This window comes from Gorilla gorilla, chromosome 1, assembly GCF_029281585.2.
Source record: "Gorilla gorilla gorilla isolate KB3781 chromosome 1, NHGRI_mGorGor1-v2.1_pri, whole genome shotgun sequence".
Classification (NCBI taxonomy): Eukaryota; Metazoa; Chordata; class Mammalia; order Primates; family Hominidae; genus Gorilla; species Gorilla gorilla.
The window spans coordinates 51,370,720-51,377,802 of record NC_073224.2 but is presented as its reverse complement, the minus strand read 5'-3'; the positions used below and the strand labels follow the sequence as shown (position 1 = coordinate 51,377,802).

The 7,083-nt window shown below is 45.3% G+C and overlaps 1 long non-coding RNA gene across 1 annotated transcript; it reads right to left on the bottom strand.

The window, feature by feature from the left end:
- Positions 1-2,638: 2,638 nt before the first annotated feature.
- Positions 2,639-4,900, bottom strand: LOC134759071 (uncharacterized). The gene is made up of 3 exons (XR_010134945.1): positions 4,142-4,900; positions 3,990-4,020; positions 2,639-2,868 (listed from the first exon to the last, which is right to left on the bottom strand). It is a non-coding gene; the product is annotated as an uncharacterized lncRNA (long non-coding RNA).
- Positions 4,901-7,083: the final 2,183 nt, after the last annotated feature.

Sequence of the window (7,083 nt, the reverse complement as noted above, 5' to 3'; positions counted from 1 at the left end):
AGGGATAAACAGGAGGCAAAATCTGGGGTATTGGTTTTGTGGTTTCAAATGTCTATTTGAGTTGGAAACTGCTCAAAATGGAAATGGGCTCTTTCTGGAGGTAGCACAGACATCACTTCGAGAGGAGATCCAGAGATGATTAAGATACAGTCCTCGACACAAGGAGCTCCAAGATTTGTAGGGGAGGCAGACGAGTCATTGAAATTGAAAAAATAAAACACCTCGCTGGCAAGGAGTTTGCTCTTGACAAGAAGAAATCAGTCTCTAGACTAATTCTCTTCCTATTGCTGAGACTAGAGCCCTGCCTTGGAATTTGATTTGGCCCAAGGTCAAGAAAATCTCAAGATCATGGGTCCTTGTATAGCTGGGATAGGGGTGGGTCAATGACTCTGCTGTTGGAGAAGGCACTGAGGTAAGGCCAGTTCTTTACGTACCAGGTCCCCAGCTGTGCTCTAGAAACTGCAGAAACAGAACGAAGCATAAGATTTGAAAACAAACAAATACACTCTGCACGTTGGAAGCAGGAGAAATCTTGGCATAGTATGCTGTTGTGGAGTGAGGGAGATTTTTCTCTTTCTTTATATAGATTCAGGCAGGATTGTGTCTGAGACCAGCACTACGTCTGAATCATTGTGAGCTGCTGGGAGGGAGGTATAACTGTGCCCTGTATGCGGGTCTCAGGGTGGAGAATCACTCTGAAGGATTAAAGGTGGGGCCCTCGGAAAACGATGAATCCTGAAGCAGAAAGCAAAGCTAGCCACTTCAACGCACTTTTAATGGGGTTAGCACTTTTCATTTTCCTAGGATTCTGGGAATGATTCATTTAGCATTTGGTGTTAAGGTTCTTCCCTCCCCACATTTCAATTTCATATACATTTTCCCTTCCATCTAAAATGTCAGAAAAGCCTGTTACACAGCCTGTGTCACTGTATTGTGGAGAATGTAGGGACAGGGCAGCAGTGGGAGAATTGGCCTGGCCTGCATCAGCTCTCTGCGGAGGTCAGCTTGATGGCAGTGATCCTGGGATGTCAGTCAGCCTCCACTCCCTGGACCTATTTTCCCCAAATTACCAGGGAAAGGTGAGCCTTAAAAAGAAGATCATGAACTGGGTGCAGTGGCTCACACCTGTAATCCCAGCACTTTGGAAGGCCGAGGCAGGTGGATCACCTGAGGTCAAGAGTTCAAGACCAGCCAGGGCAACATGGAGAAACCATATCTCTACTAAAAATACAAAAATCAGCTGGGTGCAGCGGTGCGTTCCTGTAATCCCAGCTACCTGGGAGGCTGAGGCAGGAGAATCACTTGAACCCGGGAGGCGGAGGTTGCAGTGAGCTGAGATCGTGCCACTGCACTCCAGCCTGGGTGACAGAGTGAGACTCTGTTTCAAAAAAAAAAAAAAAAAAAGAATCATAAGACGCTTGGGTCACATCACAAATACTCAAAAAACAGGGCAAGTGCATTCTTAGAGTTTTCTAAGCAGAGAGGTTTTAACTGTTCCTCTTCACCCCCGATTCCCCTGTCCTATCTATTTGCACTGGGCAATTGCAGCCACAATTCTGTTCTCCCTGGGAGCCCCACAAAGCTATCTCAGCCACCAGCCAGCACCTCACTATTCCTTCTCTGCTGCTTTTGCTCCAGTAGCATTGCCCCATTCACTGCCCGTATCAAAGGCACCCACATTGGGCTGCCCACATCTGTTGCTGCCAATACACTGCAAACTGACCTGCCTCTCCCCTGTCCCAAGTCCCTCAAGGGATTCAGCACACAGCTCCTTGGTTTGGCCCCTCCTTAGAAGCCTGTCTCTCCAGCTCTCAGGCAGGGGGCTGTGGCAACTGACACGGAAGACATTCAGGGAGGCAGACACTGTTAGTCCTTAGAAGAGTTACTTTTCTTATGCATTGGCTTCCATTAAAGTTCAAACTTTAACATGGACCATATTTTCCTTCCTATGGTCCCAAGACCCTCCATGATCTGAATCCCACCTTCTTTTCCAGCCGCATCTCTCCCCACCCGCTTCACTCTCTTGTGGCTTCCTAAACCTGCCATGCAGTCTCTCACACACTAGTCTTTGTAAATACTGCTCCCTCGCCTGGCAGACTTTTCCTTTAGCCTCGCCCACTTTTCCCTTATTTGGACTGAGTCCTACTCATCCTTCTGGCTTCAGCTGTGATACCACTTTTTCTAGGAAGCTACCCCTGTCTATTCCCAATATAGGAGAAGGTTGCTCTTTTGTGCTTCCAGGGTACCCTATGCCACCATCAAAAGGATGTCACTTAACACCGTACTATCTGTTGACTTTTCCATCTCTCCTGTCAGACCATGTGTTCCTTAAGAGCAGGAACTATATCCTATACTGATTTAAAAAAATTTTTTTTTAGAGACAGGGTCTTGCTCTGTCACCCAGGGGGAGTGCAGTGGCGCAATAATAGCTCACTGCAGCCTCCTTGAAATCCTGGGCCCAAGTGATCCTCTGGGCTCAGCCTCCTGAGTAGCTAATTTTTCTTTTTTTCTTCTTCTTTTTTTTTTTTCGTAGAGACAGTCTTGCTTTGTTGCTTAGGTTGGTCTTCAACTCCCAGCCTCAAGTGATCCTCCCACCTCTGCCTACCAAAGTGCTAGGATTACAGATGTGAGTCACTATGCCTGGCTGGTTTTATTTGTCATTTTATTGCAAGGGAACAAGAGGTGCTAATCGACTGTTGAATAGATGGTGACACATTGCCTGGGACCAAACTTGTATGCCTTGAGTCTCTTCTTTTAAGACAAGTTTTTCTCCAAGAGGGAACACGTCCCCACTGCACTTAGGTTCCTGATAGACTTAACTCATTGGTCCTCTGGCCTGAGTTTTAGAGACTCCTCCTATATATGGATCTATTAGAGATAGGAAAAAAACAAAAGTGTTTTTTCATTTATTTGTTTCTTTTTGGGTTTTTTTGTTGTTGTTGTTTTGTTTTTTTGAGACAGGGTCTCCTTTGTCACCAAGGCTGGAGTGTAGTATCGAAACCATGGCTCACTATATCCTCGACCTCCAGGGTTCAACGATCCTCCCACCTCAGTCACCCAAGTAGCTGAGGCTACAGGCATGCACCACCACACATGGATAATTTTTGTATTTTTTGTAGAGACAGGGTTTTGCTATGTTGCTTAGGCTGGTCTCAAACTCCTCAGCTCAAGCGATCTGCCCGCCTCAGCCTCCCAAAGTGTTAGGATTATAGGTGTAAGCCACCATGCCCGGCCAACCAAAGTGTTTTTTCCTACTCCCACCCACCACAACAGTTCTGACACCAGATGTGTGGGGTTTTTCCCCACACACCAAGCAATTCTGACACCAAATTCTCCATCAGACACCAACTGGATGCCCTATAATTTAATTCAATTCCAACACTGTCTGCCTAGGCACAGCATCAGATCCCACAGGTTCGGGGCTCAGTCTCAGAAGACTGCCCCCCACTTCCAATGCCAGTTAAGAACCCTACATTGTGACCTGTGCTTCTGAACAACTGACTATAAATCAAGGTTCCTAGGACCCTCTCCTTGGGTTAGATTAATTTCCCAGGGTGGTTCACAAAACTAAGGGAAACACTTCCCTTACATGTATTGGTTTAATAATAAAGGGTGCAGATGAGCATTCAGATGGAAGAGATGCACAGGGTGAAGCATGTGGGAAGGGGCACGGAGCTCCGCGCTGTTTCTAGCACTCCACCCTCCAGGCATCTCCACAGGTTCAGCTACCCAGAACCTGCTTCTGAACCCAGTCCTTCTGGGTTTTTATAGCGGCTTCGTTATGGAGGCAAGATTGATTAAATCACTGGCCATTGATGATTGACTTAACCTTCAGTTCATCTCCCTTTCCTGGAGTTTGGGGGGATGGGACTGAAAGTTCTAACCCTAGAATCCTGCCTTGATCTTTCTGGTGACCTGTCCCCATCCTGAAGCTATCTAGTGGCCCCCAGCCACCAGTCATCTCAAATAGCATTAAAAAAGACACTTACCACTCAGGAGATTCCAACAGTTTTAGGAACTCTGTGCCAGGAACCAGGGGCAGAGACAAAATATAAATTTTTTATTATATCACTATATCACAGCATCTGATAGGGATGGGCCACCACAATGCTTCCCAAACTTTAATTTGGGTAGGAATCACCTGGGATCCTGTTGAAATGCAGATTCTGGCTCAGTAGTTGGGACGGAGCCTGAGATGCTGATACTGCTGGTTGGGAACTCACACCTTGAATGGTCAGACACAAAAGTAATTGTCTTGTGCAGTCTCTTCAAACTGATTCCAGAATTCTAACATAAAAGAACTGGGAAAAGTTGAAAATAATGGAGGAAACTTTCTAGGAGTTTTATTTTTTATCATGTTTGGTTTTATTAAGAACTGAAGTTTTGGTGGAGCGCAGTGGCTCACGCCTGTAAACCCAGCACTTTGGGAGGATCACATGAGCCCAAGAGTTCGGAACCAGCCTGGGCAACATGGTGAAACCCCATCTCTATAAAAAATACAAAAAAAATTAGCCAGGTGTGGTGGTGCGGGCCTGTAGTCCCAGCTACTCAGAAGGCTGAGGTGGGAGGTTCACTTGAGCCCGGGAGGTGGAAGTTGCGGTGATCCACCACACTCCAGCCTGGGTAATAGAGTGAGACCCTGTCTCAAAACAAACAAACCAAACAACACAACAGAAGTTTTCTTTTTTAAGTGCATGTGGCCACCACTGTAGGTTGGCTCTGCTTACTCCTATGACCAATCCTCTTCTCCCTCTTCTAACACAGAGGCTGCCAAGGCTCCAGTGCCCACTTTCTCAGCCTCCCTTGCTGCTCAGGATGAAATATGTAGAGCTGGAGAAGAGACATGGTTAGTCCTTACGTCCTGCCTTAAATGATGATGTGATGGCCATTATCTGGATCCTTCATGGAATTTCAGCAGTTCCAACGTGTCAGGCCAGTGTCTGGGATTCTCTCAGCCTTTCGCTTTTTCCCCTGGGAGTCGGACAGCTGCTGCAGCTCAGTCAGACCAAACCTCTCTGAATACCACCAAGAATCGGGTCAGTTTCACATCTCCTTGATCATAATTTTTTCTGCAGTTGGTTTGTTTGAATCAGAATTATATTACATTTTTGGTCATTTTAAACAACATTGGACATCTTAAACTCTAGACTTTTTTTTTTTTTTGAGATGGAGTTTCAAAAAACTCAGGCTGTAGTGCAATGGCATGATCTTGGCTCACTGCAACCTCCGCCTCTCGGGTTCAAGTGATTCTCCTGCCTCAGCCTCCCGAGTAGCTGGGATTACAGGCATGTGCCACCACACCTGGCTAATTTTGTATTTTTAGTAGAGACACGGTTTGTCCATGTTGGTCAGGCTGGTCTTGAACTTCCAACCTCAGGTGATCCTCCCACCTAGGCCTCCCAAAGTGCTGGAATTACAGGGTTGAGCCACAGCGCCTGGCCCTAGACTTCTTTTTATGAGATAAAAATAAATATCTGTTTAAGCCAGTCTTACTAGAGTTTTATGATCCTTGCATTCAAACTGTAATACAGTATGCAGTTTTTCAAAAATTTCTTCTTCTTTTTTTGTTTTATAGGCAGGATCTTGCTATGTTGTCCAGGCTGGTCTCAAACCCCTGGCCTCAAGCAATCCTCCCACCTCAGCCTCCCAAAGTGCTGGGATTACAAGCATGAGCCACCACATCCAGACAGAATGCAATTTTTAAAAATTAATATTTATATTCTCTCATTAGCAAACTGATACACACTGCTTATGGAAATCTTGAAAAATATTTAAAAAGTAGAAATAGGGGGAAAAATTAGAGCTCCAGTCACCGAAGTACTCTTAACATTTTGACGTATTTTCTTCCAGTGTTGTGCAGTTGTGATAATATGGTACAACAAATTTGTGTCCTTTTTTGTTTACCATTAAAATGAGCACCTTAAGAATTTCTTTTTGGAATGATGAAAATATTCTAAAATTTATTGCAGGAATGATTGCATAACCCTATGAATATACTAAAAATCATTGAACTGTAACTCTCAGTAGGTGAATTATATGGCATATAAATTATTTATCTCTCTCTCGACATATACATATTTTAAGAGACAGGGCCCAGGCTGGAGTGAAGTAGTGTGATCACAACTCACTGCAGCCTTGAACTCCTGGACTCAAGCAATTCCCCTATCTCAGCCTTCCACAATAAAGCTATTTTTTAAAAAAATTTTTAAATAAGCATTTTCAGGCTGGGCATGGTGGCTCATGCCTGTAATCCCAGCACTTTGGGAGGCCGAGGCAGGTGGATCATGAGCCTGGGCTGTTGCCCAGGCTGGAGTGCAGTGGCACGATCTCTGCTTACTGCAACCTCTGCCTCCTGGGTTCAAGTGATTCTCCTGACTCAGCCTCCCGAGTAGCTGGGACTACAGGCATGCGCCACCACACCCGGCTAATTTTTTGTATTTTTGTAGAGACAGGGTTTTGCCATGTTGGCCAGGCTGGTCTTGAACTCCCGACCTCAACTGATCCACCCACTTCGGCCTCCCAAAGTGCTGGGATTACAGGCGTGAGCCACCATGCCCAGCCTTTGGTGCTTTTTTGTACCTAGAATTAGCTCCTCCCATATTGTGCCAAAGTGTAACATTGCTTAAGCATTTATTGAGTGCTTGCTACAAGTCAGGTGTGGACCACACTAAGTCCACTACTCACATTATTTCCTCAAATTCTTCATCACCCTAAGAGGCCTATTCTACCCCTATTTTTGAAAGCTGAAATTGAAACTCCAGGAGGACAACTAACTCACCCAAGGTCACAGGGCCGATAAAGAGAGGAGCCGGGTGCCTACACAGCTCTGCCTGGTCCCTGAGGCCATGGTTATTACATTCCTTTGTCAGATGGTAATTTTTTAGAACCCTGCTAAGTTTCAAAGGCAAAAATGCTATCCTGTTCTAAATTGTTTTCATGGTGTTGGACATTTCTTTGTGTTTACTAAACTAGACACATTCTTCTGCTGTAAATTAGCTGTTTCCCAGAATTGGCTATACAATTGGAGGAGTGAATAAAATGCGACCTATGGCTTGTCACCATACTTAGAAAAACGCCAGACAG